This window comes from Zeus faber (assembly GCF_960531495.2).
Source record: "Zeus faber genome assembly, chromosome: 2".
In the NCBI taxonomy this organism is placed as follows: Eukaryota; Metazoa; Chordata; class Actinopteri; order Zeiformes; family Zeidae; genus Zeus; species Zeus faber.
In genome coordinates this window covers 13045438-13054140 of record NC_137189.1, presented here as the reverse complement: position 1 = coordinate 13054140, position 8703 = coordinate 13045438, and positions in this window count along the sequence as shown.

Below are 8703 nucleotides of genomic sequence, written 5' to 3'. Positions count from 1 at the left end.
GTGCGCGGCGCGTCGTCCTATTGGTGCGTGTCACCGCAGTGTGCGTCCCCCCCGGGGGCCCCGCAGCGCCCCCACCCCCCGCCACACCGCTGCGCCGGGAATCTCCTGCAAAAAAAAACAAAACCACACACGTCATGCAGCCCCCCGGCCTGCGAAGCCCACCCCGCGTTCGGTGGTGGACGGAGCCGGGACTTGTGTGAGGACGCGGTCGGGATCGTGCGGAGCTGTTCGGTCCTGAGGGGAGGAGCCACTGGATCCGAACCCTGCAGAGAGAAAACACGCACCGCAGGAGAGGTAAGACGCTGCTTACGTAATGCGAATTATTGTCCGTTTCGTTCTGTTTTATTGCGTCGGGCCTCCTTTGGGGGCATTTATTCGTCTTATTTGTCGTTCCTGATTATTTAATCAGGGAAGCTATGTTTTTTTTTTTAATTTAATTTTTTTTTTTTTTTGCGATGGACATGAATGCGCTAATAACCTTGCCACTCCCTGTAACAGCCCATCACGCCCCGGACAGACCTCTTCTCAATTATTGACGAGGATTTGGGATTACATCTTTTTTTTTTTTTTTACCGCCCCCCTCCCCCCTCCTCATGAACGTCCTCGATTAATTCCTTTTGTGAGGTTTAACGCTATAGCCTCTGTTATCCCTATCTCAGTGTCCAGGCTGTACAATCAAGGCATTTTACTTTGTTCAGTGGACATTTGTGTTGAATAATACAAACAAAAATATCGGTAAATAGACCCAAGGCACTAAATTGCATAGCGGGTGAGGATGCTGCTGGACATAAGGTGTGTGTGGGAGCCTCGGGTCGGTCCTGAATCCTGCATTGCTGTGGCTGATGTGGGCTGCTGTCCAGTTCAGAGATATTTAATACTGTCATGCCCCCCCTCCCCCCAGAGGCAGAGGCCCAAAACTGACCTTTGGTAACCACAACAACAAGTGTCTGGTCCACTGTATAATAACCACACGTGATAACGAATGGGACGTTTGGGATGGAATCAGCGCAACAGTGGTTTAAAGATGTGAGAAATCCAGATGATCAGATTTTGGTTGCCTGGATGTGTTGTTTATGCAACGAAAGTTAACAATGCAGGTTTGTCAGTGTGGTCTGCAGTTCACCAATCACCTGCTTGTTTCTAGTTTCACTGCAGAAGGATGGCCACGTGTGCTCTCAGTGTCAGCATCACAATGAGTTTATTCTGCCGCCAGGTGCATGTATGTACAGTATAGGGTATTTGCCATAGTGATTATTGGTGCATAGCTACAGAGCATTAGCATAAAAAAAATCTTGACCGTCAGAAAAATAAAATAATCTAAAATAAAATACAATAGAAAGTTAAAATGGCCAAATATTCACAGAAATAGTCAAATATATAAACATTTACAGAATATTCAAAAATGTCTTTATGCACAGGATAGGTTATTGATATAGGTCATCACTGTGATGAAGTATTGCTAATGTATGTTAGATGGATGAATGTACAATATGCTTTCAGGCCTTGCTGTTACCAAACACCTGATAATTTACTGTTAAAAATGTATGAATGAAGCACAGAACTGGGCTATAAAAAGCTATGAAAATGAATAATTAGCACTTGCAGCTCTTTTCCTTGTTTGCTGTTCATCTACATTGTCTGAGCATCTAGAGGGGGATGACTGTGTTTAGGACATGACAGGTTATGGTTTAGTCCAGTTTACGTCTTAAATTACTGTACTTTTACTTCCCTGAAAACATAAAGTTGATCTTGGATCAGTTTGAAATGAATTATCTTGTATTATATTCGCTACAACATTGTAATTCATATACATGCATCACCCACCAAAAAACATACAGTATATAATAATGTTATAAGTAATACGTAATATTTAGAGTGTACTACGATAATCAATAATAAAGTAACTCAACATCATATTGAAATCATATTAGTCAACCTCATATTTAGGTGAGCTTGTAACCGTGACCCCCCATTCAGAACTTCCTGTTTTTTTTGCGGGGTTTTTTGTACAGTAAATATTCTCAGAAAAAATCATTAGCCATAAAAGAAAGTTCCAGTGTGGATTCTGTGGAATTTATCCCTTAAATCCCAGTAATCCCTCAAGGCATGTTAAGAATTGGAATTCTTATATAGGCTGATTTATGTAACTGTCCATTTTTTTGACTAACCGATCAAAGAATGGATGTAAAGGTCGACGTCACATAGTCTTTTTGGAAATATGCATTACTTGGTGTTCTGTGCATAATGCATTGCATACGTCCCTTTTGTGCACACGCACACACACACACACACACACACACACACACACACACACACACACACACACACACAGACCATCACTCGTTCTAAAGGAAAACCATTTAGCCGTAAAACGAAAGATATTTTCTCTGGCTCAGCGTCTGTGTCTCCTGCGATCCACTGTACTCTCCCTGGAGCTTCCGAGGACGGACATTAATCTAAGCAGAAATGATTTCCCTTTTCCTCGGTTATTCGTTTGCAAATAATTATTCATATTCATAAGGAACTTGTTTGAAGTTCAGACAGGATGAGAGATTGATTAGATATATGTTGTGAAAAAAGTTAATTTGAGTCTTTCCCTGTATTTATACATTTAGATAGTTAGATAGATAGATAGATAGATAGATAGGTAGATAGGTTGATAGGTAGATGTCCCACCCTACAACCTTGAGACTTCACTTCCTGTCTTTGTGTGGGCCTGGGCCTGGGCTACCTCTCTGCCTTCACACCGACCTTATGGCTGTGCGAGTGACTTGCAACCAGGAACTTCACCTCCCAGGGGACACTTCTATTCTCTGTTCTCTGTCAGCCCCGGAGATGGCTGCTGGAATCATTCGTCCGTCTTCCTCTCTTGCTGGGGCTGACTTATTTTTCGTGGACAAGAAGGACAAGACACTTCATCCCTGCATCGACTACCAAGGCCTGAATGACTTCTCGATCAAGAACAGGTACCCCTCCCTCTTATTCCTTCAGCATTTGAGTTATCGCAAGGTGCTAAGATCTTTGTGATGCTTATCATTTGGTAAGTATAAGGGAGGGGGACGAGTGGAAGACCACTTTCAACACTCCTAGAGGGCATTATGATTATCTCGTAATGCCCTTTGGCCTCACCAATGTTCCAGCTGGGTTTCCATCCCTAGTAAACAATGTTCTTCTAGACAAGCTGAGCCTGTTCGTCTGCCTCGACGATATCCTCATCTTCTCTCCCGAAAAGCTTAATCACGTCCAGCACGTCTGCCGGTTCCCTCAGCACCTCCTCGACAACCAGCTTTTCGTAAAGGCTGAGAAATGTGAGTTCCATGTCCCCTCCGTCGCATTCCTGGGGTTCACGTCTCTGTGGGCAACATCCAGATGCATCCCACAAAGGTCATTCCTGTCGGGGAGTGGCCTACGCCCTCTAATGGGAAACAGCTGCAATGTTTCCTGGGCTTTGCCAACTTTTATAGACGTTTAATCATGAACTATAGCACTGTGGCCACCCCGCTGCTCACCCTAACCTTCTCCAAGGTTAAGTTCCTGTGGTCTGCCCAAGCCAAACAGCGTTTCTAGAGGCCGAAGGAGAGCTTCACTCCAGCACCTGTCCTCATGCTGCCGGATCCCAATCAGCAGTTAATGTTGGAGGTCGATGTTGGAGGTTGATGTCAATCCTCTCCCAGTGATCTCAAGAAGACAACAAGGTCCATCCCTGCGTCTTCCTCTCCCGGAAGCTCTCGCCCACTGAGAGAAACTACAACGTGGGAGAAAAGGGAGCTGCTGGCTATTAAGGTCGCACTGGAGGAGTGGCAACACTGGTTGGAGGGAGCGGAGCATCCTTTACTGGTTTGGACTGAACACAACAACCTGGAGTACATCTGGTCTGCCGAACGGCTCAACCCTCGACAAGCCAGATGGGATCTTAATCGATTCAACTTTTCCCTGTTTTACCATCCTCTGTCCCAGAACACTAAACCTGATGCTGACCTGTTAGAACCTAACGCTGCCCCAAAGTCTCCCATCAACATCATGCCCTCTTCCTGTGTTGTGCGGGCAGTCACTTGGGACATTGAGGAAAAGGGTCAGACAGGCAAAAATTAACACTCAAGTACCGGATGGCTGTTCCCCGAACCGGTTGTTCATGCGTCTCATCGTTCCCAGGTCATTCATTGGGCGCCCACCTCCTCTCTCTCGTCCCCCGGAGTTTGGCGGATCCTCTTCTTCATCAAACCACACTTGTGGTTGCCATCCATGTCGAGAGAGGTGGGGGAATACAGTATGTGGTTGCCTGTTCATACAGGGCAGGCGGCCACATACGGTATTCCCCCACCTCTCTCAAGAACCGGTTTATACCGTCAGTTGGCTCTTGGCAGTACCTGGCGGACTGGGAGGGGTACGGTCCTGAGGAGAGGTCATGGGTGGCCTCCAGCAACATCTTGGATCCAGACCTCATCTGGGATTTCCATCGCTGCCATCCAGACCAGCCTGAGATCTCAGGTGCCGTCCCTGAGGGGAGGTACTGGGATGTCCTGTCCTGCTCCCTCGAGACTTCCCTTCCTGTGTTTGTGTGTTTCCCACCTGTGGGATTGTCTACCCTGTCCTTTTAGTTTCACCTGTCCCTCGTCAACCTTCTCTCCCTAGTGTATTTAGTCCGTGTGTTCCCCTCTCCCTGTGCCAGTTTGTCTTTGTAACGTGTGTCAAGCGTTCCAGCGTTATTCCCTCATTTCTCGGTCTCCTGTTGTTTTGGATCCCCTGCTGTTTCCTGGACCTCGCCTTTTCCTACTCCCTGCCGGATTGTTTGCACTATCTACTGACCACCTGTGTGCTGAAGCACCTCCTCTTGTCTTCTTCCTGTTAGATTGTCCTCTCTTCTGACTGTCTACCTGTGTACCGATCCTGTTCAAGTAAAGACTGTTTTTTTTTTATCAAAGTCTCCCAGTCGTGCTATTGAGTCCTCTTTTTCTCTCTTTCAACCAGTCAAGATTCAAGATTTTTATTTGTCACATACATATACATACTTTCATACATATATGCAGTTAAATGTAATGCAACGCACCCGGTGATAGCACACAATATGTCCTAGGAAAAAAAATAAAAAATAAAAGTAGAAAATTCCTTTCTAATAGACCGACTAACTGACTCCTAAAACGTAATACAGTAAGTTGAATACTTATAGAATAAGATAAAAATATATAGAATAAAATACAATAAAAATAAATTGAAATAAATGGAATAGATAGAAGGAATATGCCTATGTATATACAGATATGTGCATTTAAAGTGGCATGTGAATGTGAATTAAAGTGGCATGTGAATTTGAATGTGAATAGAGTGAGGTAGTGTGTGGGATAATAATTAACAGTCATTACAGATGGAGAGATGGAGAGATGGTGAGATGGAGAGATAGTGAGGTGGAGAGATGGATGGCTTAAACAAATAATAGAAGATAATATTAAAATAGATAATAATAAAATGTCCATTCTACATCCTTTATTATCCTACAAAATAAGCAGTGAACCTCTGTATCAACATTACGCATTCTGCTTGAGTAATAAAACATTGCATATGCTGCACAGTATGTGTAAATAGATTCAAACTGTACATTCAGTATACTTTAAGAACACAGGTTGAAAACAGAGTGGTTATCACTATCATTCCTGTCCTGATTTTGACCCTTTTATTCAAAGTTAAGATGAATTTATCAAATAAATTCCACCAGCTAAATTAATTCAGCTCATCGAATTGCTGTTGGTATCAGTTTATTTTCTCGTGTTATGTTTTTGAGAGGTCACAGTCACGTGTAATGCCCATGCATGATCGTATTGTTTCTCAATGATTTGGTCTCAGTGATGTCTCTTGCAACCTAGATTCAAACTTTTTTCCATAACAACACAGTACTCAAATAAAACCACTATACTGGCAACAGGGCCTCTATGCTCCACTTACATGCTCCCATCAGAGCTGTATGTATCTGCGGATACACGTGCATGACAATTGGAATCTGTGTGTGTGTGTGTGTGTGTGTGTGTGTGTGTGTGTGTGTGTGATGTTGTGTGTGTGTGTGTGTGTGTGTGTGTGTGTGTGTGTGTGTGTGTGTGTGTGTGTGTGTGTGTGTGTGTTTTATTAAAGGGGCTTTTGTCACGGTCGGGTGATTCGTCCTCATGCTATGAAATCGACAAAATGGTTAAGAGCCACGAACACGACTGTTGGAGTGAAAGGAATCGAATTGGCAGTTTGTTATGGATGATTTGCTTTCTATACACGTCCCCCTCTCGTTCCAAGAATAACTTGAGATCACCTGAAAAGATAGCATAAGATAACACTTAATTCGTCCCTATGAGGAAACAATGGACAGTGAATAGAGACGAAGAAATGTTTTCTTGTTTTGTCTTTTTTATAATATAATATAATATAATATAATTTCATATATATATATAATTTTTAACATTCACATTGTCTCGGGCCCCAGCTATCTATATAGATCACCGAAATCCTCTCCTCTGCCAACTAAAAGCAGGAAGTGCTGAGCAAAACCCCCTTTATCGTCTAATTATGTTGCTCTGTCTCTTGGAGTGGAAAATGATTTTGTCTATGGAGTTGAAGTAAAATTTAATTCAAAATTTGGTATCCTTGTGTGTGTGTCTCAATATCCACATAACTAAATGTCCATATTTGTTCGTCGGGGGCTTTTGATGTCTATGTGTGAGAGATTCTTCCTAAAAATAAACTCCTCACGTTGGTGGAAATCCTGCGCTCACGCTGTCTAGGGCAAGAAAATACCCAGAGTGCTCAACCATAAAAGCGAGGGAGAATATGTTAAGAAATTTGGGACAGTCATTTGGGAAAATCATGATATTAACATTGTGTTGGCTTTTGCCATTTGTCGATGCCAAGTTCTTCCCCTCATCACTCTCTACTGAATGCATCCTTTCATGTCTTGAATCTGCAAAATTTAGACGGTGGATTGGGTTCATTGTGTTATATTTCTACCAAAAAGATCATCTGGTTAAATGAAATTGTTGGAAAAATGTCAAGATCGGTGTCAGTCAGTATCACTTGACTTTAACGTTCAACAGACTCTTTTGGTTATCTAAGGACATGTCATATTTCCTGTTAGGGGATGTTTGTGTGCCCACAAATATAATTATATCATAAAATGGAAAATGTCTTCTGGTACATGGGCCCCGTATTAGTTTATGACTCATTTCGGAAAGTTCTCCAAGCAACCCTCCGTAAAAGATTTTGAAATTGATGTTTTAGTGAAGAGAGGGGCCTGCTGGCAGTGTATATCCCTATAATGTCGATATATTGTGTCTAGATGTCATTGTGGATGTTGTTTATCGTAATATTGTGATTAGGATGCATTAAAGTAATTCATTCATTTTCTGAACTTCATACACTATTCTTTCTGCCTACCGCCTCGCAGTCTCACACCTCACAATCTCACGCCTCTACTGTACCTGTTTGGTCATAATGTCCACATTACTAATGAGTGTTTCCTGAATATTTCCTGTAAATATCTTATAAAAGCACCAGTAGTCATCCCCAAAATATCGTCACATTATCAACATCAAGACCATGTGATAGTGTTTGGTAGCCAGTCAGTGACATCCTGATTGGTCCTCATGCCCTAACTTTCTCTTAATTAAAGACAGCGACACTCTGTCTCTTTCTCCTGCTTGTGTGGACGGTCTGCAGGGATACTGATCATCCTTGAGGCTCTCGTGCAATAGTTTTTTTTGTGTGCGCCCCCCTCACGACGCAGCCTAATGCCCGTCCATCCAATTTGTTCTGGCGCCCGCCCTCCGCCCCGCTCAGCCCACGGTCTCTAATTCTGTGCCAATATTGAGACAGCGATTGTCAGCCGGGCTTTTAATTGGTCTGGGGTTGCATGAATCATCTCGGGCTCCCTGGGCTTTCAAGGCCTGATTATGAAAACACGCTAGTACCCAATGGAAATGTAGAATTGGAATAGAACTGTCGCCTGTCTGTACTGTCTGCTGTCTGTACCAGCTAGGGAGCAGAAAGTTGTCATCTGCCTTCTTGTACTATTTAGCCTTTGTGTCAGAAACATACAAATATATGGACTTACTGTGAGAGTGGTAAGTTTCACCGTTGAGAAACTTACCACTCTGCTGGAGCTTCTCACTGTGCTTAAATGCAGTCAGAAGTTAATTCTCCTTTCAAAAAAGATTTTGATATGGTCTAGATTGAAAAATGGTGAATTTATCCTTTAACGACATTAGTTAGTCAGTTAATTTCATAACACTCAAAGTTTTGACACGTTTTAATAGATGTACAGGGAAAAATATTGCCTTTTTGTGACATTTAAGGGCTCGGTTAAAATATAAATGTCACCTCAGCCTCGTCTCAAACAAAACTAAACTGTCAGGAAGTCAGTGGTAGACGTTTTCAATGTCCTTACTATTGTTATTTGTGTTGCAGTGCAAGGGACTGCCAGCAGCTGGGAAGAGGAGGCCTTAAAGGATGACGGGCGGACGGAAGGGCGGTCTGTCCGTGTAGAACTTGGCCCCAAAACGAGGGACCTCTGGTGGAGGTGGGAGAAAAAGAGGAGAAGGAACAAAAAACAGAGAACAACAAACAAAAGCCCCTTCCCAGGCCTCAGAACAGATCCACATCCCACCATGTTCTCCTCCTGCAGGGAAAACCTCCTCCCCATTGTCTCTTCCTCTTCCCCCCTTACTCGCCCTC